This window comes from Lissotriton helveticus, chromosome 5_1 (assembly GCF_964261635.1).
Source record: "Lissotriton helveticus chromosome 5_1, aLisHel1.1, whole genome shotgun sequence".
NCBI lineage: Eukaryota > Metazoa > Chordata > Amphibia > Caudata > Salamandridae > Lissotriton > Lissotriton helveticus.
Genome location: NC_136065.1, coordinates 674,040,755 through 674,065,060, shown reverse-complemented (window position 1 = coordinate 674,065,060; position 24,306 = coordinate 674,040,755).

The window sequence follows — 24,306 nt, the reverse complement described above, 5'->3', positions numbered from 1 at the left end:
ATTCCCCCTTACGGATAGAACCAAGCAGTTCCCTCTCGATTACCCTCTGATGTGGGAGGGAGACGAGATTAAGTACCTGGGCATAACAATCACCAGAAACCGCGAGACCCTCATTAGGGCGAATTATGGCACCGTCCTGGACAAATTGACGGACAATATCACTAAGTGGATTCATCTCCCACTCTCCATGGCGGGGCGTATTTCCCTGATCAAAATGGTCATACTCCCTAAACTACTGTACCTATTCACGAACATCCCCTACAGCCCTGGGTCACATTTTTTCCGCTCCCTAGACTCCCAGCTGTCCAGATTGATCTGGGGCGGTAAACAGGCCAGGTTGGCACTATCGACGCTAAAGCTTCCCTACCACCAAGGCGGGTTCGAGGTCCCCAACTTCAGCCTCTACTTCGACTGTGCACAGGCTCACTTCGCGGCCTACTGGCTCCGACCTCCGCCCTTCATGGCACATCTAGCCGTGGAAGATGGGTATATGAGGCCTGCTAAGCCATTGGGGTATCTCTACATGGAATCCCGTGTGACCGATCGTGATCCCACCACCGTTGACTGTACGGTGCTAGCCTGGCACAGGATTGCGACCCGGGCGAACATTGCCTTTCTCTACTCCCCGCTTATGCCCATCGCACACGATCCCAGACTGAGTATCTCCTGCGAGGAATTAGGTCGCAAAATGCTTACTAGACTGGCACTTCATAAGTGGGGTGATTTTTATGTGGAAGGGAAATTCCGCTCCTCTGCCCACTTATTTGGAGATCAGGTCCCCTCGACCATGGACACGTTCCTTTACGCACGACTGCGGCACGGCGTCAAGGCAGTCACTCCCGACTTCCCGAACGAGCCAGAAATTATGGTGCCTTTACATGCACTACTCCAGACTACAGCCCCGAAACATGTCGTCTCTATGTTATATAAGTATGCGTACTCGGCCACAACACCTCCTACCCTTCGAGCGCGCGCAGAATGGGATGGGGACCTGGATGCCCCACTCACGGATGACCAGTGGGAATTGAGCTGCTCCCATACCAACTCAGTGACAGGAAATGCCCGCCTCAGAATACTGCATTTTAAATTTCTGCACCGCCTCTATCACACTCCCGCTAGACTACACCGCTTTGGCTTACGCGAGGATGACAGATGTCTCCGCTGCAACCGCCCGGGTGCCCACTTCATGCACCTGCCGTGGACTTGCTGTTCAGTCGCTTCTTACTGGGTGGAGGTGTTTGAAGCCATGTCGGAAATTGTGGATGCTGCAATCTCACCGTGTCCGATAATCGCCTTGCTGGGACTCACTCCCCCCGAGCTGAAGAACAACCGGAAATTGTTTGCACTGGGGTTCCTCTTAGCGAAACGACAGCTTGCCTGCAGATGGGGCCGAGACCGCGCCCCCAAGTTTAAAACCTGGTTAACCTCTATGTCCACCTGGCAGGACCAATTACATAATTATGCAGAACTGTTACCACACACATCACGACCTAAGGACCTTTGGGGCCCGTTCGCAGCGTACTTACTCAGACACCAGTCCGTAGCTGATCCAGAATCGAACCCACGTACGATACCCGACCACGTGACAACCGATGCAGCACCACATGGACGGCCTGATACGGGTTCATGAAACACGGTGCGCCCCACTTACCCCATCTGTGACCACTCACTTCCTCTTTTCGTAACCCAACACGCTAGCCGTACCCTTACACCGTTGCTTCACCCCTTACATGACTACCATCCACAACGTAGGATAGCCACATTCTGTTTACCAGCACAGACCCTAGTCGACGTGTCCCTCCGCTTTTTGCTTATCACTCCCCGCGCATCAACCACTTCCCAGTCGCCATCTGACTGATATGTGACACTTCATATCTGCTATCTTCATACACCAGAGCGCAAACCACGTCCGAATCTCCCTCCTCCATTAGTCTCAATTCCTCGCCCAGCAATAGTAGGCACTCACCCACGTTAGATTGAACACATGCAAGAAATACAGCGCAGAGACACTCTGCGCTGATTGATACTCTTCACCTTATACTACGTGTGGTGGGACTGCTGGTGGGTGGGAGGGCTACACTGATCCCCGAGTTGTTGTTCAAGTTTACGAGTTATTGTAAAATGAGACCTCATAGGTTCACTGTTTACTCTCTCTACACTATTGAAATAGCAGAGACCGACAGTCCTACCAGCTTGTGATACGATTCCACGCGGCCGGCCCTGCTGGGTTTTAGGCGACATGCTGTGTTACCTAAGATCTCCTTTGATAGAATTTTATTGCTTGAATGTGATACTCTTTGAAAGCGCTGCCGGCCTGTATGTTCCAGGCTGTAGGCACACAAGCTGTGTACCACTCCTATTACCACAATAAAGGTCTAAAAATTTAAAATAAAAAAAATAAAAATAGTTACGGCCTTATTAGCATATGTCTGCTGATAATTTCTTCCTGAACGCTTGCATTTGGCAAATGGTTGGAGTGAGGGGTAGTATTGCAATTTATATTGTTTAAGATGAGGAGTTTTTGCCAGAGTTGATCCGATAGCCTTTCCATAACTGAGTCAAAAAGGCTCAAGACAGTATGTGCAGAGTTCTCATACTGCATTGCGCCCTTTTTCCAATACTCTTGCTTGGGGCCTGGCTCATCAATATGTGTCTGTGGACACTGGTGTAAACATAGGTATTATTATATACACAATGAAAAGTTCTCTTATCCAAATCACGCTTTGTGTACTCAAGAATGTTCTGTGTTAGTAAATATACATGGTGAATGTGTTTGGGAATGTGGAAAGGTGCATGTTGTATAGGTGCCTGTTGTGGGTATGTGATATTGTGCATGGATGTCTGTAGCCCTGCAAGTTTGCGCCAGGAAACCCTTCCGGGTTGCTGAGTTAAATACAGGTTGCTAATAATAATAATACCAATAAAGATTGCCCGTTGGCACGTGTGGGTATTTGAAAGTCTGGGGGTGTTTTATGGCTTGAGTAAGGGTCATACATTTCTAGCTTACATCTTTCAAAAGTTAAAAAAAATGTGACGAACCGTTTTGCTGCAAAGTGAAAGGCCCTTTCCAAAGCTGGACTGATCACCTTTCTGTTGCACATTGCTATGTTTGGATGTTAAACTGGTATTCTAATGGCCACATAGTGTTGCCAAGTTAAAAAAAAGATGAAAACATGAAGTAACAGTATTACAAAATGTGCAGCATAATGATGCATTATTCGCCTTTTCTTGCTGCATAAGTTACTCAACTTTGCCACATAATTGTGCCCTTTCCTGCCGCATTATTCCAGTCACCCTGGGTGTAGGATATGTGTTATACTCTCAATTTTATATCTCAAGCCTTTCTCGGACCTTTACACAGCTTTTGCTATTGTGGCCAAAGAACCTCTACTGGTCCAGAACGACTCTGAGGATGATGGACCGGCATTGTGCATGCCTCAGTGCCACACTGAGCAGGGGTAAGGACCTTCTACACATCAACACCACACAGAGTAGGGACAATGGCCGTGTACACACATCAGTACAACAATGAGCAGGGACAAGAGCCTTGTGCACACTTCAGTGCCACTCTGAGGAGGGAGAGTGGCCGTGGGCACATGCCAGTGCCACACTGTTTAGGGAGAAGGGCCTTATGTGCACTTCAGTGTCACATTGAGGATAGGAAAGGACGATATGAACATTTTTAAACTAGGCAGTCAGATACGCCTTAGCAATTTTAACAGGATGTACATAGCTTCCGTTGAGAACCACATTGAGGGGCTTATTTATGAGCCCCTTGTGACACTTTTGCACTGTCATTGTGTCACTTTTCGCGAGGGCGCACTGAAAAGTGTTGCATAGCTGGTTTCCCCCAGGTATGCATCACTTTTCATAAATGAGGCCCTGAATTCTTTGAAAAGGACTATGACTACAGCATGAAAAGTAGGGAAAGGCATCCAAGACAGAGCTATTACTAGAGTGTACTATAGCTTTGACCCCTTGAATGTATGACTCTGGCACATGCAGGTATATCAATCTTCATACAACAGGGATTGTGCACTGAGATTGTCTACTGAGAAATGCTCTGTCCATGGGTAGCCTTCAAAATGTAAAGAGAAAGACAAGGGATATTGTGGTGTGGAATTAGCCTTACGGAGGGGGTGCCTGTCCTCACACCACCCAGATAACTAAGAGGTATCATTTTAAAGATAGACCTTGTCATGTGATTGCATGAGATTTTATGAAACATCTTTCCAAATAAATCAGTTTTGGCAGACTGACTACCAGACCCTGCCCAGGTGGCCACAGGGTAGATAGGGGCTATTGGCCGTGGGGGGGAATCCTGTAGCCATTGCTGTCCCGGGACCTGTCTTACCATTGCTCTGCAGGCCGGGCCAAGCAAAACCATTTCTGAGGTTCACTTGACTCTCAATGGTACTGAGGCAACCATTCTCAGGCTTCTCAGGAGGTAGTGCAGAGATTCAGGCTCTGGAGTCAATTCAGCCCCCAACATCGGTTACAGGGATATACTAGGCAGCACCTAGTCAGTCACCCCCTTCTGACCAGCTGGCTGTGGGTCCTGACTCCCTCTGACATTCCTGTGGGTACCTGACTCATGGTGCAGCTCACCCCAAGACTTTTGTGTGTATTTGACTCATAGCTTGACTCACTCCAACACACTGGTGAGTAGTGGGCACTTCTTGAGCTAGATGGCCACATGCCTGCAGATGATGATTCCAGGAGGGATAATCAGCACTCAGTGCCTCAATGCGCCTTCCTCGATTCTTCACGAGGCACCCCGTAGGCACTTTTCTGGTCACCTGTTGTTTCGGACTGGTACCGACCCAATAGCACACTTTGCCAGTGCTGCAGTGCTGCAGTGCTGCAGTCCCACAGTCTAATTGTGGGGCACAGGGGCCATCAACAGGCACTTATCCCATCTTCAGTCAGGCCTACCACTCAGGCACACTGCTCCAGGTCCCTTGGTACCTATGACTGGGATAAGTGACAGAGTTCGCACTGCCTGGTCCAGAAGTACTACAGTTCATTCAGCGCTGTTGCTTACTAAGCCTTTGTCAGATGGACCCAACGCCATCTCCTGCAGTGTTGGTGCCTCCTTCCCTTGCTCCCAGGCAGAATGTCATGGCACCAGGACCAGTCCAATAATTACTCGTTCAGATCAGACTCCAGGGGATATTCCCTCGCCTCTGAGGAGCTGACTGTCAGTGTGACACCAACCTCTGACTGTGTAGAAATGCTGAGTGTTCCGCGTAGTACCCCTCCTCGGTAGGAGAGACCACAACAACCAACAATAATAGATATTGCACTCCCAGCTTTCTACTGATTTCACAGGCGCAAGATATGCATTCCAGGTATCCTTCCTAGGAACCTATTTAGGTCAGTTCTCCTTACATATTTCCAGGCCAGGCCACCTTCCAGACCTGCCCTTTGTCTGCAATGCCACTCTGTCCAGCAAGACAGTCTCCAGGTGGCATGCCTAATAGAGTACAAAAAGACGCTATTTGCGACCCCTCTCCACAAAGACCAGGAAGTAGGACAAGAAACTGTGGGGCATATTATCAAGGGGGTTTATCTCTGCTTTTTTGGATTTAAAAGCCAAGAAAGCGGAGATAAAATTATCTCCCTATTACCTAGCTGTCGCTAACACCAGTTAGCGACAGCTAGTAGGAGATAGCGACCATCTTGGGCCCCGCTTTGCATGTCAGTGATATTTATCACTAATGACATGCAAAGTGGGCGTGCCAAGATGTTAGCGACTGGAAACAGTTGCTAACATCGCTATCTCCTATTACCAACTTTTGGAGATATTCGCGCTAAGCGCGAATATCTCCAAAAGCTAACACCTGCCCCATAGCAGTTCTTAGCCATGTTATCCAATGGTAGGTGGATAACATGGCTAAGAGCATTAGCTCGGTAATGCATGAATATCGCTGACTTTTCAGCGATATTCATGCATTTCGGCCGATTTTTATCGCTTAGGAGATAAACCTTGATAATAGCAAGGTTCCTAAGCGATAAAAATCGCCGCAGCTCGGCGATAAAAATATCGCCGGTAAACCAACATAGCGATAATTATCGCTAGTTGTTGGTAATAGGCCCCTGTGTTAGTGCAAAAAGAACACAGTTATGTAATTTTGCATTTGCATAGCTCCAATCACTATTACCATGGCATTGGAGAACATTTCCTATCTGGGGGCTCTCTTCCACCACATTAAAGGAACTTCCATTCATACCAATCAGGAACCATCATTTGATAGTATGTGTTATTTTCTTGGTGTTTGATTTGTTTGGTTGGTAGAGATGTCGTTTAGTGTTAAGTAACTTTCTAAGTGATTTGCATGTGTGTTAGTGTGAAAGTAATATGTTTGATGTAGGAAGATTTTGTCTTTTTTATGTGGATGGGTGAGTGTTTATGCACACGTTAATCCTATGCAGACTAGTACAGTGGTCTTATGCACATGTAAGTGAACACAGAGAAGAAATATTGATCTTACACTCATTATCCTTTTTAAAGTTCATAGAATGGAGCTATCTGCATGTTTGTATTATGTAGGAAGGAAAATTGCATTTTGTACTTCTTAGTGCTATGCAGTGGGGTAAACAGTGGTGTATGCATATATTAGTGGGTAGAGAGGATGGACAAAGGCTGTATACAAGTGATAATATACTCTCTGGCTTTCTGCACCCCTCGTGCCTCTCTCTGCACCTCTGTTCCTTCTTTCTGTACTTCTTTTGTTTCTTTCTACACCTTTGTTGCTTTTTTCTGCACCCCTCTTGCCTCTTTCTCTACCACACTTTCCCTTTCTGCATCTCTGTTGCTTCTTTCTGCACTTCTCTTGCCTCTATCTCAACCCCTCTTCCCTCTTTCTGTACCTCTTTTGCTTCTTTCTATTCTTCTCTTGCTTCTTTCTGTACCTCTCTTGCTTCTTTTGCACCCCCGTGCCCCTTTCTTTACCCTCTTGCCTATTTTTGGACCTCTATTCCTTCTTTCTGCACTTCTTTCATTTCTTTCTGTACCTCTCTTGCTTCTTTCTGTACCACTCTTGCCTCTTTCTCCACAGCTCTTCACCCTTTCTGCATTTCTGTTGATTTTTTCTGCACTTCTCATGCCTCTTTCTGCACCTCTCTTGCTTCTTTCTGTCCCACTCTTGCCTCTTTCTCCACAGCTCTTTACCCTTTCTGCATTTCTGTTGATTTTTCTGCACTTCTCATGCCTCTTTCTGCAACTCTCTTGCTTCTTTCTGTCCCACTCTTGCCTCTTTCTCCACGGCTCTTCACCCTTTCTGCATTTCTGTTGATTCTTTCTGCACTTCTCATGCCTCTTTCTCCACCCCTCTTCACTCTTTCTGCACCTCTGTTGCTTCTTTCTGCACTTCTTCTGCTACTTTCTACACCTCTCTTGCCTCTTTCTGCAATCATCTTTCCTTCTTCTTTACCCCTCGAGCCTCTTTCTCCACCTCTGTTCCTTCTGTCTGCACTTCTTTTGTTTTTTTCTTCATCTCGGTTGCTTGTTAATGCGCCCCTCTTGCCTCTTTCTCCACCCTTTGTTCTTTCTTCATCTCTGTTGCTTCTTTCTGCAATTCTCTTGCCATAACACCACGCCTCTTCACTCTTTCTGTACCTCTGTTGCTTCTTTCTGTACCTCTTTTGCTTCAGTCTGCATGCCTTGTGCCTCATTCACACCCCTCTTCCCTCTTTCTCTACCCCTCTTCCCCCTTCAGCATCTCTGTTCCTTCTTTCTGCACTTCTCTTGCCTCTTTCTCCACCCCATACCTCATTCTGGACCTCTGTTGACTTTTTCTACACTTCTTTTGATTTTTTCTGAACCTCTCTTGTTTCTTTCTGCACTTCTTTTGTTTCTTTCTATACCTCTGTTGCTTCTTTCTGCACTCCTCTCGCCTCTTATTCCACCCCTCTTATCCCTTTCTGCATCACTGTTGCTTCTTTCTGCACTTCTCCTGCCTCTTTCTCTACCTCTCTTCCCACTTTATGCACCTCTGTTGCTTCTTTCTGCATCTCTCTTGCTTCTTTCTGTAACCCTCTTGCCTTTTTTGCATCCCTCGTGCCTCTTTTGCACCCATCTCTCCTCTTTCAATACCCCTCTTGCCACTTTCTGCACCTCTATTCCTTCTTTCTGCACTCTTTTTGTTTCTTTCTGCACCTCTATTCCTTCTTTCTGCACTTCTTGTGTTTCTTATACACCTCTTGCCTCTTTCTGCACCCCTCTTGCCTCTTTCTCCACCTCTCTTTCCTCTTTCTGCACCCCTCTTGCCTCTTTCTGCACCTTTGTTCCTACTGTCTGCACTTCTTTTGTTTCCTTCCACAAATCTCTTGCCTCTTTCTGTACCCCTTGTGCTTCTTTCTGTACCCCTCTTCCCTCTTTTTGCACCCCTTGCCTCTTTCTGTACCTCTGTTTGTTCTTTCTGCACTCCTCTTACTTCTTTCTGCGTCTCTCTTGCTACTTCCTGCACCCCTCTTGCTTCTTTATGCACCACTCTTCGCTCTTTCTGCACCCCTTCTGCCTTTTTCTGCACCCATTTTGCAACGTTCTGCACCTCTGTTCCTTCTTTCAGTACTTCTTTTGTTTCTTTCTGCACCTCTAGCTTCTTTCTGCACCCCTTTTGCCTCTTTCTGTACCCCTCTTCCGTCTTTCTGCACCCCTCTTGCCTTTTTCTGCACCTCTGTTTCTTCTTTCTGTTTCTTCTTTCTGTACTAATTTTCTTTCTGCAACTCTCTTGCTTCTTTCTGTACCAATCGTGTCTTTATCTCCACCCCTCTTCTCCCTTTCAGCATCTCTGTTGCTTTTTGCTGTACTTCTCTTGCCTCTTTCTCCATCCCTCATACCTCTTTCTGCACCTCTGTTGCTTTTTTCTACTCTTCTTTTGCTTCTTTCTGCACCTCTATGCTTCTTTCTGCACCCCTATTGCCTCTTTCCACACCACTGGTCCTTCTTTCGGTACTTCTTTTGATTCTTGCTGTACCTCTCTTGCCTTTTTCAGTACATCTCTTGCCTCTTTCTGCAACCCTCTTCTCTCTTTCTCCACCTCTCCTTCTTCATTTTGCACTTCTCCTGTCCCTATTTGCACTTCTCTTGCCTCTTTCTGCACCTTTGTTGCTTCTTTTTGCACTTCTGTTGCTTCTTTCTCCACCTCTCTTCTTTCTTCACCCCTCTTGCCTTTTTCTGCACCCCTCTTCCCTCTCTCTAAACCTCTCTTGTCTCTTTCTGTACTTGTCTTGCCTATTTCTGTACTCGAATGGTAAGTGCAAGCTGTCAAGTTTAAAGGTCTGTTTGCACTCGTGACTGAGGTATATGTCTACTTGTACATGTAATCTCACATGTGTTATGCATCCAAAGATGGCAGTTTAAAAAGCAGGTAGCTTCTCCTATAGGTGGTCAAATCTTCTCAGTTCTGCTCTGTCATTTGGTTGGGCAGGCAGACATGTCTTACGTATGTAGGTGTATAGAGCCCCTCAATTATACAATTTAATACCCATATGCCCTGTATTATGAGTAGAAAGAAATACATACACCTTTTTGTACCCAAATTTACAGAGTATGCTGTTTGAAACAGAGGTACTCAAGTATTTGTATGTTTCTTTTTATGTAACATGTCACTAGGTTAAAGCAGACACACGCATGCATACCTTCAGAAACTTGGTGAGACTTAGAACAGTGATATGGTTAGGATTGGTGTTTTACATTTGGTACGCCTAACATTATGAGCAGTCGATGAATAGTGAACCTTCAAGAGGAAAGCGTGGTTTAAGACACCTTGGCAGAAGGATTAGTGATTAGGCTAATTTGTATGATTCTGTGGAAAGGTACGGTCTAAGTAGGCCTCTTTGGGCACCTCTGTTGCTTCTTTCTGTACTTCTCTTGCTTCTTTCTGCACCTTTCTTCCTATTTCTGCACTTCTCTTGCCTCTTTCTGCATTTCTCTTGCTTCTTTATGCACCTTTCTTCCTCTCTCTGCTCTTCTCTTGCCTCTTTCTGCACTTCTCTTCCTTCTTTCTGCTTCTGTCTTCCTCGATGTGCACATCTTACCTATGTAGGCATTGTTAAAAATTAACATTTTAAAAACCTTAGAAATTCATTAAAAAAAACTAGAGGTTTCAGGGACCTTCTAGTTAGGAATTTGCATTTAAAAAAAACCTTAGAAATTCATTGAAAAAAACACAGGTTTCAGGAACGTTACAGTTAGGCTGACATTTCATTCTTATAAAGCCAGAGAAATTCAGCCATTATAGATAGCTGAGCTAACTATAACTCGCGCCTCTGCAATGCACTGCTGATGAGGTCACACATGACATCACTCATGACATCTCAAATGACATCACTGATGACATCATCCACATAGCCTCTGATGTACCTACTCACACCCCAATATAACCTATCATACACACACTCCAAATTTCAGACTACCATTCTTGAAACCATTGACACACAAATAACAGTATGTAGATGTCCACTTACTGATTCATAGGTCTACATACCCATCCCCACAGGCACTCATACAGCCAGTCACTCACTAATATAGCTTCAGATATATCTACTCATATATCCATACAGCCACTCAAACACCCTCAGTCACCCATAGAGCTACTCACACACCTACTCACTCACCCAAACACTCAATCACACAGCCACTTACTCACCCATACAGTAACACGCACACTCACTACTCATACAGATACTAAATACTTACTCTCCTTAAAGTTGCTGACACAAGCACACACTCACCCATACAGCTACTCTTACAATCACTCCCTCACATATACAGTCACTTATATACTCCAACACATACATATACTGCCTTTCACATATGTAGTTACTCACCCATATACCACTGAGGCATCCATTCACTCATTGACAAAGCCATACACACACTCACTTACCCTTACAGAACTTCACAGATTCACTCATGAAGCCATACACCCAGAGATTCAACCACTCATATACCCATGCAGGGAATCACACACACCCTCACCCACCCTACAGACACTCAGTGACCCATACATGTACTCTAAAACTAATCAATAACCCATATAGACACTCATATACCTACTCACTAATCCATACAGACACTTACACACCAACTGACAGACTGATACACACATTCACAAAGATTAGTCACTCACCCATTCATTCATCAAGACACGTTTAATCACTCACTTATGCAGTTAGTCACACACCCACTAATTCATCCATACAGACACTCATATACCCACTCATTCTTCAAATACACCTTGGCGTATATATTTTTATATATTTATCATTCTTAAACTTTTTAGAAGCTCTCAGTCACTGGATGATGTCATCAGTAATGTCACTGACCATGTCATGAGTGATGAAATATGTGACGTCATCAGAATTGCATTGCAGGGGCACGAGTTATAACGGCTGAATTTCTCTTGTTTTGTACAAGTGAAATGTCACCCTAACTATATATATATTCACTGAAAAAACCATAGGTTATAGACCATATATAGTTAGGAATTAGCATTTAAAAAACCTTATTTTACTCACACAAAACCATTGAAATTCCATATATAGTTAGTTGCACTAACTATATATCGCGCACCCGCAATCCACTGCTGATGATGTCACATATTACATCATTCATGACATGGTCAGTGACATCACTGATGACATCACTGATGACATCTCAATCCTAACTATATATACCTACTGGCGACCGCCAGTAGGTAATTACCTACTGGCGGTAGGTATATATAGTTAGGATTTTTTCTCTATGGGTTTTTTGAAAATTCTATGTCTAATAACTTTGGCGTTTGTGGACGGAATCGGCTGAAATTTTCAGGAAAATGGCACATTTTGTTTCTGAGCAGCCCTTGAAAATTTGGGGGGGGTTCGTCCAGTGGGGGCCGAGAAAAAAGGGGGTCCCAAAACGTGTTTTTAACATTGAGTTTTCCATAGGGCGGTTGGCCTCACTTTTAGCCCGAACGGCTGAATGGATTTGCACGAAACTTGGCAAAATTGTAGGGACTGGTAGCCCGATGTGCCTTTTGTAGGTCTCAATATATGTGCTCCAGTGGATTTTGAGAAATTAACGTTTAAAAAAAGATATATATCTGTAACAGCGGACCGGTTAGCGCTCTGGTTCGCGGACTTTTCGCGCAACGGAGCTTTGTGAAGCGAAGCTGATTGGTTCTCCGGCGTCTGTCAACATTCCAAACAGTCCGTAGCGGCCGCCATCTTGTCTCTCGGTAGGATCGAGAGACAAGAGGAGGTCAAAACAAAGGGGGAAATAACTATAAGGGGGCATAGTAGATCCTCGCTGACCCCCTAGGTTTGATGTGGAGGTTTTAAAAGGGCCCCGCGGGGCAAAAAAAAACCAAAATAATAATAATCGAACGGCTGAATGGATTTGCACGAAACTTGGCAAAATATTAGGGACTGGTAGCCCGATGTGCCTTTGCTAGGTCTCAATATATGTGCTCCAGTGGATTTTGAGAAATTAACGTTGAAAAAAAGATATATATCTGTAACAGCGCTCCGCTTCGCGTACTTTTCGCGTTACGGAGCTTTGCGAAGCTGATTGGTTCTCCGGCGTCTGTCAACATTCCAAACAGTCCGTAGCGGCCGCCATCTTGTCCCTCGGTAGGATTGAGAGACAAGAGGAGGCCAAAGCGAAGGGGGAAATGACCATAAGGGGGCATAGTAGATCCTTCCTGACCTCTTAGGTTTGATGTACCATTTTGCCAAGTTTGGTGTAATTCCGTTCAGCCATTCAGGCTGTAGACGTATGTAAATGTCCTATGGAAAATTGCATGGGGAAAACACATTTGAAAGTGTTGAAATTTAGAACCAATTAAAATGTTACTTTGGTTTTGTATTTGTGTGTGATGAAAGTTAATTGGTTATGTATATATGTCAAATGAGAGGAAACCACAGCCATTTTGTGATACTACTGTCTGAGGTACATTTGTGAGGAATTTTTGGTGGTGAATTTCTGGTGTTTGATTTACACAGTACTAACACTTCTGCTACTTTTAAAAAGGTGAGTTGTTAATTTGTAAGGGGAACTATGTTGTACACTTGAAGATAATTTGAAAAATGTTTTCTGTTATTTATTTGCTGTCCTTCTGTTATACTAAATACTTGATGAAGTTAGTTTTATATTATGTATTACTAAAAACGATAAATGAAAGTGATTATTTTTTTCTGCAATTTACAGCAAGCAATTTCAAAATAAAATGGCTCACAATGAAGAGACCGTGGCAATTTCTTTTGAATTGTCCACTACATTGATTGAAATTGAGAGCACCAATAATGAAATATTGTCACAAGGAGGACATGACTTGTATGATTCCATTAGATTGATTGAAATGGACAGCACCAAGAATGAAATATTGTCACAAGGAGATGACTTGAATGATTCCACTACATTGATTGAAATTGAGAGCACCAATAATGAAATATTGTCACAAGGAGGAGATGGCTTGTATGATTCCATTAGATTGATTGAAATGGACAGCACCAATAATGAAATATTGTCACAAGGAGGAGATGACTTGAATGATTCCACTACATTGATTGAAATTGAGAGCACCAATAATGAAATATTGTCACGAGGAGATGACTTGAATGATTCCACTACATTGATTGAAATTGACAGCACCAATAATGAAATATTGTCAGAAGGAGGAGATGACTTGAATGATTTTTTTGATCAATCTCTTGATGGCGAATTTATCGAGTGTTTGGAGACCATAGAGTTACAAGAATCATCATTGCAGACTTTTAATGAGGAGATTCCAGATGAGATGATTGAAGAGGAAATTACTGATGAGGACATGTTAGTAGTTGTTTCAAATTTAGAAAATTCTGAAGAATAAATTTATATTTAGAAATCAAAAATTGTTTGAGACATTATTTATTTTTATTTTTAATTTATGAGGTTGTAGCGAAGTGATTGTAGTATAAAATGAGACTTATAGTATAGAGTGCAACATTTTTATGTTACATGGTAAGTTTACTCATATTTACTTCCCTTCTGCCACTATATTATCTCCAATGTGTATTTGACATGTCTTCTTCATCTCCGGCCTCCTTTCTCTCACTGTGTGTCTCCGATGCATCTTATCGCTGGTATTTTGTGTAATTACAGAAGAGAGTAAAATAAAATAGTTCGGAACGTGAAAAGGGGGCAAAGTAGAGTACTCCTCACCCCCTAGGCCTTTTTAGGCGGTCCCAAAAGGATCAGTTTCTGCTTTCCTGAGAGATTATGGTATGAGTTCCATATACCACAATAACTTGCATTACAACATGCAAGATATCTATCTCCTATTACCAACTTTTGGAGATATTCGCGCTAAGCGCGAATATCTCCAAAAAGTAACACCTGCCCTGAGCAGTTCTTAGCCATGTTATCCAATGGGAGGTGGATAACATGGCTAAGAGTATTAGCTCGGTAATGCATGAATATCGCTGAGTTTTTAGCGATATTCATGCATTGCGGCCGTTTATTATCGCATTTGCGATAAACCTTGATAATAGTAAGGTTTATCTTCGATAATTTCTGACGATGCTTAGTGGTAAAAAATTGGTTGGTAAGCATCGTTAGCGATAAATATCGCTTAACTTTGGTAATATGCCCCAACGTCTGTTAACGTTCGATTCGAAGGAAATGAGGAAGTGTTGAAAAACATTGTCTGCGCCATCTTGCCTTTTTTGAAATGCCACACTTTTGTCGTGCACGGCAGCCATTTTAGATGTCTTGACCAGACCCACTCTCTGCACGCTGTCGATTCGTAGCATGGCTCCTCACCCTCGTAAGCATCTCCCCCAGGCACTGGTCACCACCGCTCTCTGTCTTATGCATGGGCAATAAACCTTCCCCCATCTGCGCTGCTCTTCCCTGAGAATCACACTCTGTGCCCGCCCGACACCTCCCTTTCGCCCTATTCACTACCGCACCCTCTGACACTCCTCTTCCTCTGTGTCCGAATGTCCAGGCCGGTCCTAGGCTATCAGCTAGCCCTGCAGATGTAGTTTATGGCCCCAGCTGTAAAGAATCACCCCTCTTCAAAGGAGTTATAGTAGATCAAGGCCCACACCCGATGTGATCCGTCACAGCACACGCGTTCCTACTATCTGAAAACCATCCTGTATTGTGATTGGGGAGAGGACCGAGCCTGAAGCGGAAGATTCCAGGAATGACTCTTTGTACATCAAAGTTTTTACAATTATGTGTCACATTAAAAATATATAGCACTCCAACAAAGTAGTAGGAATATAAAACTTTAATAACATATAAATATATACAACAAAACAAAAACAGTAAAAACATTTAAACAACGAAGAGACCGTGGCAATTTCTTTTTAATTATCCAATAGATTTATTGAAATTGACAGCACCAATAATGAAATATTCTTGTCAGTAGCGGTCTGTTGTGCGAATAGTTCCAAGGCAGCAGAACGCGCTGAAATCTAGATGGCACGAAAGTGATGTCTAGCAAGTTGCCGCCCAGCAAATAACGGCGTGGGGCGCCGCGGGGGTGAGTGAGTCCAGTAGGCACCACAGCTATTCTTACCGGCATTGCAGAATTACTGCTGGGGACAATGCCTGTGCTGTAGCAGGGTCACAGCAGAAACAAAAAGGATTCTGTTGAAGATGTTGTTGGTTTTCAATTTGAAAACAGTTCTGGTGTCAACTGCTATGCTAATGTAGTGGTTAATGTTTTGTTTTCTCTAGAAAATGTAAAAGAGGGGGAGGCAGTCCAAAGTTCCGTTAAAAGGGCAAAGGAAAGGATCGGTGGTTTGAACTATCAGTCAAAAAGGGGAGGGGGTGCAATAATTTTTCCTACCGGGTCACACTGTGCTTTCACCGGAAGTGAGGTCTGCAGGATTGTAGTAATTCAAAGTGAGGCTGGCGCCAGCATGGGAGCGCCGACGTCCCGCGGATACAGTTTCGTCACTCCACGGGCGATCATGGCAGTCATTCCCCATCGGGGGTCGGAGACTCCCGCGGCTCCTCTAGAATCTTCAAGGTCGTGGAGGACTACGGTGGTGGAGTCAACCAGTGACCGGGCCATTTCTTTATGTTGGGCCCGCTCTTGCCAGGTCGACCGCCATTTTGAGAGTTCGGCAGCTACCGGCGATCGCGGGGTCACATGAGCGGACGGGCTCCACCCTGCCGGGCGAGACGTTGCAGCATGGCCACAGTGGAAGAACCGTTATCTAGGTCGTTCCGAAACTGTGCAGCACTGGAGTTGTTAGGATGCCACCGCCTGGAGCGCTGAGGGTGCAGCTGGGAAGCCTCCACCTGGGGAGGCGGGAGAGGCCTGTTCGCACCGTCTCTCCCTCCCAGTGCACCCCACGGCGTCTCGCTTGAGATTTGTTATGGCCGGACCAGGCGATGAGGACGAGGGGGGGTCGGAGGCATGTGCAAGACATCCCCCTCCAGTGTTGTCGCAGCCATTATAAAAGAAAGAAGTGTCCCGTCCGTCTTCGGGCCGGGCTTCCGGTGGATGTCGGCCGGACGCCCCTGGCTCTGGCCCCATGAACGGGTTTCTTGGTTTATCGGCTGCAGCCGGATCCCGTCGGCCTCGGCCCCCCGACCGTTGGTGGTCGGACCGGAAGAGCATGTGGCGGGACTACCTGCAACTCTCAAGGGCCACCGCGGCCGGACTGGGAGAGAGAGGGGAGGGTCGAGGAGACATTCCCCCCCCCTGCAACTGTTCAGCGTTGTAAAGGCAATCCCCTGGCCGGGTCCCGCTGGTCTCGGCCTCTCCTCCGGCTACACCCTACGTTAGGATCTCCTGGCCGAGGCGTGGCAGCAGAACCTGCCTTATATGGGCTGCTCCCGGCTGGGCGTAGCCGGAACCCTGCCCCACCTTGGAAGTTTCCAGAGTGGGGGTGGATGTTCTACTGACTTGCATTTTCCCTAGTCTATCGATTTTTTTGGCGTGGCAGGCGGTGGGACAGCGAGGGGTGATTTGGTTTCTCTTACTGTTTTTCTGGTCTCTCACCACTGGCATATTTTAACGTTTTCTTGTTTCTAGGACATTAATAGGTTTTATCATTACGTTATGTTATCGTTTCTTTGTTCGTTGTTTAATAAAAGTTCATGTTCATCAGTGGCCTACTGATTTTCGTTTTCCTATTTTTTTCTTTCCAGGTTGTTTCATGGTAAAGTTTCTGTTAACAGGATACAGTGATCACTTCGTTATTATTGCATATGTCCTTTTCACTAGGGGTGCTCTCTGGTCGGGCCAGATGACGTATCTCTAGTAAATGGTCCGGGTGAAAAAGGTGCATCAATCAGTGGGGAGTAGATAGGCATGACAGATTACAACGGGGGAGAACGGTCCGCATTACGTACCCTTTCACTACTTGCAAAGATTTTCCTACGTTTATTTGCAAACAGGGAATACCTCCAAAAAGAACTAATTCCCAAACAGTCAATGTTCGGACAATCAATCAATCAATGAGGAATGAAATAGGTACGACGTGTTAAAGGCTTGCGTTACCTACCCTTCACTATCTGCAAAGGGAGATAGAATATTCCTATTCTTCCTCGTTTGCAGGTAGAGAAGATCGTTAAGAGAATTAACTTCGAACAATTCAATGCTCGATTGAAACAATCAACAAGGGGTACTGTGAACACAAATGAACGCCGCTTATATACATACGCATTGCTATTTTCAACAGGTTGTTCCTAATGTTTCTATTTTAGCGAGGTCAAAAGAGATCCCATTAGTGGCCTACTGATTTTGCTCGATTCCTTTTGTTTTTTTACACGATTTTTCGCTATCTGCAAAGACTAAACAGAGTATTGCGACTCTGTGCTTGTTTGTAAATAGAGAATGAACCAAAGAGAACAATCAATCAAATGGAGAGAGAAGCAGGCACGACGGATTACAAAGGGGGAAAGGGCTGCATTAACTACCCTTCACTATCTGCAAAGAGAGAGTACTCCTAATAGAAATGAGGGGTGGGGGGCAGCAATCAAAGCAGATCAGTGTGCATAAACACGAAAAAAAAAATTCTTACCACGTACTTGACATTCGACAGCTTATGATATTTGCTATTAAAAAACCATTGAAATTCACTGAAAAAACCATAGGTTATAGACCATATATAGTTAGGAATTAGCATTTACAAAACCTTGAAAATTCACTGAAAAAACCATAGGTTATAGACCATATATAGTTAGGAATTAGCATTTAAAAAACCTTATTTTACTCACACAAAACCATTGAAATTCCATATATAGTTAGTTGCACTAACTATATATTGCGCACCCGCAATCCACTGCTGATGATGTCACATATTACATCATTCATGACATGGTCAGTGACATCACTGATGACATCACTGATGACATCTCAAATGACATCACTGATGACATCACTGATGACATCTCATTTGACATCAATGACCACATCACTGATGATATCATTCATGTGACAATACAATGCATCTCCTCACATTTTAATATAACCTCTGTTTCACCCAGTGTTAAAAACAGAGTATAATTTTTGAAACCATTGACACACCAATACTAGTTACTACATACGTACTCACTGATTCCTACGTCTACACACACATTCACTCATTCACCCATACAATCATTCATACATACAATCACTCATGTTTACAACACAATCATATGCACTCATACACCTATACAGACACTCACACTCTGCCACTCATCCATGGAGTTACTCACACACCTAGTCAGTCCTGTAAAGAATCAATCACACTTCCATTTTCTACTCTATACAGTTAAACATAGAGCACCTTACGTTTTCAACCATATACTAACACATACTTACTCTCTTATACAATCATTGATACAAGTACACATTGATCTGTACAGAGTCACACACCTCCCATCCAGCCACACACACACTCAGTCTCCCATGCAAATACTTGGGCAATCAATCAATAACCCATATAGTTACTCATATAGCTACTGATCAACACATGCAGCAGTTTACAGAACAACAGACATAATGATGCACAAATTAAGACAGTTTAGTCACTAACCCATGCACTCAGTGAGACACATTTAATCACTCACTCATACATTCAGTCATGCACCTACTAAATCCTTCGTCCAGACACTTATACATCCACTCATTCTTCAATATGTAAGACATATTTTAACTTTACAGAAACATAGTCACTGGATGTTGTCATCAGTGATGTCATCAGTGATGTCATTTGAGATGTCATCAGTGATGTCATCAGTGATGTCACTGACCATGTCATGAATGATGTAATATGTGACATCATCAGCAGTGGATTGCGGGTGCGCAATATATAGTTAGTGCAACTAACTATATATGGAATTTCAATGGTTTTGTGTGAGTAAAATAAGGTTTTTTAAATGCTAATTCCTAACTATATATGGTCTATAACCTATGGTTTTTTCAGTGAATATATATATATATATATATATATCACTGAAAAAACCATAGGTTATAGACCATATATAGTTAGGAATTAGCATTTACAAAACCTTGAAAATTCACTGAAAAAACCATAGGTTATAGACCATATATAGTTAGGAATTAGCATTTAAAAAACCTTATTTTACTCACACAAAACCATTGAAATTACATATATAGTTAGTTGCACTAACTATATATCGCGCACCTGCAATCCACTGCTGATGATGTCACATATTACATCATTCATGACATGGTCAGTGACATCACTGATGACATCACTGATGACATCTCAAATGACATCACTGATGACATCACTGATGACATCTCATTTGACATCAATGACCACATCACTGATGATATCATTCATATGACAATACAATGCATCTCCTCACATTTTAATATAACCTCTGTTTCACCCAGTGTTAAATACAGAATATAATTTTTGAAACCATTGACACACCAATACTAGTTACTACATACGCACTCACTGATTCCTACGTCTACACACACCTTCACTCATTCACCCATACTATCATTCATACATACAATCACTCATCTTTACAACACTATCATATGCACTCATACACCTATACAGACACTCACAGTCTGCCACTCATCCATGGAGTTACTCACACACCTAGTCAGTCCTGTAAAGAATCAATGACACTTCCATTTTCTTGTCTATACAGTTAAACATAGAGCACCTTACATTTTCAAACATATACTAACACATACTTACCTTGTTATACAATCATTGATACAAGTACACATTGATCTGCACAGAGTCACACACCTCCCAGCCAGCCACACACACACTCAGTCTCCCATACAAATACTTGGACAATCAATCAGTAACCCATATAGTTAATTATATAGCTACTGATCAAAACATGCAGCAGTTTACAGAACAACAGACATAATGATGCACAAATTAAGACACTTTAGTCACTAACCCATGCACTCAGTGAGACACATTTAATCACTCACTCATGCATTCAGTCATGCACCTACTAAATCCTTTGTCCAGACACTTATACTTCCACTCATTCTTCAATATGTAAGACACATTTTAACTTTACAGAAACATACAGTCACTGGATGTTGTCATCAGTGATGTCATCAGTGATGTCATTTGAGATGTCATCAGTGATGTCATCAGTGATGTCACTGACCATGTCATGAATGATGTAATATGTGACATCATCAGCAGTGGATTGCAGGTGCGCGATATATAGTTAGTGCAACTAACTATATATGTAATTTCAATGGTTTTGTGTGAGTAAAATAAGGTTTTTTAAATGCTAATTCCTAACTATATATGGTCTATAACCTATGGTTTTTTCAGTGAATTTTCAAGGTTTTGTAAATGCTAATTCCTAACTATATATGGTCTATAACCTATGGTTTTTTCAGTGAATTTCAATGGTTTTTTAATAGCAAATATCATAAGCTGTCGAATGTCAAGTACGTGGTAAGTGAAAACATTTTCGTGTTTATGCACACTGATCTGCTTTGAATGGTGCCCCCCCCCCCTCATTTCTATTAGGAGTACTCTCTCTTTGCAGATAGTGAAAGGTAGTTAACGCAGGCCTTTGCCCCCGTTGTAATCCGTCGTGCCTGCTTCTCTCTCCATTTGATTGATTGTTATCCAAGTATTTACTGTTTTAGAATTAGTTCTCTTTGGTTCATTCTCTATTTACAAACAAACACAGAGTCGCAATACTCTGTTTAGTCTTTGCAGATAACGAAAAATCGTGTAAAAAAAAAGAAAAGGAATCGAGCAAAATCAGTAGGCCACTAATGGGATCTCTTTTTGACCTCGCTAAAATAGAAACATTAGGAACAACCCCTCATGACAAATACAAAACTAGTGAGATGAACTGAACTCCACACAATGATGGCTGCAAAACAGCTCGGCTCCGCCACCCACCCCGCCCAAAATAACGATAAAGAGCGGCTGCCATGATTGGTTGCGGAATGGCCACGACGGAGCTACGAAATGATGCTGCTCTCATGCTAACCCCAGCTTCAGTCTGAAACATCCAGAAACACTGTAGACTACCAATTCGATCAGTTCCGGTAGCGCCCCAATGTAACCCGGTAGAGAAGAACTAGCCCTCCCCTCTTTCACTGATGGTTCTTGTTGCCTGTCCCTTCTGTTCTCATTTAACAGAACTATTTAGCCTGCTGAAAGGGGTTGTGTTCCGACCGCTGGTTGGTGGAGACATTTTGACTATATTCTGGACCTGCGTTGTCGCGTAATGCGTCATATGACGCGCCGCGTTAGCGCATCCGGAAGTCATCCGGGGCGCGCAGCGCGTAACGTAAGCATAACAAGTCATGTGACTTGTTAATAAAACTTTTCATTGGTTCATTTTACTTTTCTTATTGTAATGATGAAAGGCTTGCTCATATGACCTAAAAATTACGCTTTTCATTACTTCCGAACATTATTTTTTCTTAAATATATGTTATAATGTTCCAGGCTAATGTACTTTCCCGGAAATTTTACAACTGTCCTGCAAGTAAAATATATTCTTTTTTCGAGAAAAAGAGCGTTTCTTCGTCCCATGATGGAGCCGTTGAGCAAAAGAGGGTCGACCTGCTGTCTTAGTCGCCGATACGCCTGAATATGAGATTCTTATCGATCACTTTATGTTGCAGGAATAGAAAACACAACAGCCCTTGACCATTTATCTTTACTGCGTTCCTTCGTATTATACCTTTTACCCTTCATGTAATTGGTCTGCTTTATTTCACTTGCCTTTTAATGATTCTAAAACAGTGACTATTATTACAAACTTTACCAATGTATATACTACTACCATGTTTTCTTTTAAAAACCTTTATTGTGAAAATTTCATTATACAAATACGAGCCTATAACCACGTGGGCCGGCCACGGAGCAAACTGTAATCGTATGTGATGAGTAGACATTTACACTGTAGAGGAACGTAACGGGCGGGCCATTAGGTTGCAAGAACTAAGGTGTCTAACAGTTATGGAATCGGTGGACGTACATTTTATAATTAAAATACGACAGGGCCAGTTACAATAAAATTATCTAGATATACATTTGCGGGCAAGTACCATGGGTGACGTTAATTCGAACTTTCAACAGTACAGTAATCAATAACACATCAGAACTTAATATCAATAGGGATGTCGAAATATTCAATCAATTCTCGTCCCCGCCCGCCATGTGCTTCAAAACTGCATACGTATCTCGTGATTTCAAGGTTCTGCAACCAGTACACAACAAGGAGTTACGAGTCCCATTTATTCCGGCGCCATTTTGGGCGAGGACGGGCAGGTCCAGGATATAGTCAAAATGTCTCTACCAACCATCCACTATGATGATGTTCATATGCTGTATTTATTAGAGTAACACTCATCTGCCCACATGAAATTAATTTACCACAATCTAAACATGTCATTTTAATCTTTCCAAAGTTCTTCTAAATATTTGGGACCGTTTCCCTTGCCTCTGAAGCTCTCAGTGCCACTTCTTTGATGAATGTACTAGCAGGTCAGGGGTTCTCCTCCAAATCTCTCTTTTATGCAGCACTATAATTAATTGGTGCCACCTCTCCATATGACGATGCATGGTATAGTTACCACAACTATATATTTTTTCGTTTCCTCTGGAGAGTTCATCGTGGCAGATGAAGCGTGTAACATACCGGGCATTTACCTTTTTTTGCATGTACAGGAAAGGAAAAAAAAATCGAGCGTTCGAGTTCTTAGGTGTCCCAGGGCCATTTTAGTGGACCAGGCCCAAATCCAAAGAACAGCTATCTCACAGGCTAATGGGGCGACCCACGCCGAGTTTCAGCATTGTAGGATGACCACACAAGTACAGCAACTTGCTAGACATCACCTCGGTGCCATCCGGATCTCGGCGCCCCACTGCAGATGAAGTGCCTCTCAACTATGAAACCACCAGAAAACGCTTGAGTCAGCTTTGTGTGAAGCCGCCATTTTGATTCAATCAATAGCGTCCCCCTGCACACATTCAGGGACCTGGTCGTGTCTTCAGGTCAAACGAATTTGGGACAAGATGCAGAAAGGAAAAGGAAAAAAGTTCCGCCGGACCCCGGGAGGTGGCCGCCTATGTCATGGGCGATCTTAGGCCACACCAGGGCAATAGTGAAGCTGCAGCAGGTGCAAATAAGCTTCAGACAGTGTTACAAGCGCTGCTCAGAACTCTCAACTATGACACCACCTCGGTGCCATCCGGATCTTGGCGCCTTGTGCTGGTTCCGGCCTATTCACACATCGGTCCGCTACTGACGCCACCTCACAGGCCAACGGGGCACCCCACGCCGACTTTCGGCGCAGCATTGTAGGATGGCCACACCAGTGCGGCAAATTGCTGGACACCACCTCGGTGCCATCCAGATCTCGGCGCGTTGTGCTGCCTTCGGCCTATTCGCCACAAGTGCGCACGCAACTCAGCTGCATAGCGAGTGAAACACCAAGGGGCGCCCCACTGCAGCCGAGGAACCTCCATCTTGGGGGCGACGCACAGCATCACATTGCTTTCCAATGCAGTCAGATCCTCAAACAGCCCCCACTGACTGACGCGAACTCACAGGCCAACGGGGCGCCCCACGCCGACTTTCGGCGCAGCATTGTAGGATGGCCACACCAGTGCGGCAAGTTGCTGGACACCACCTCGGTGCCATCCGGATCTTGGCGCGTTGTGCTGCCTTCGGCCTATTCGCACATCAGTCCGCTACTGACGCCATCTCACAGGCTAATGGGGCGCCCCACGCCGACTTTCAGCATTGTAGGATGACCACACCAGTACAGCAACTTGCTAGACATCACCTCGGTGCCATCCGGATCTCGGCGCCCCACTGCAGATGAAGTGCCTCTC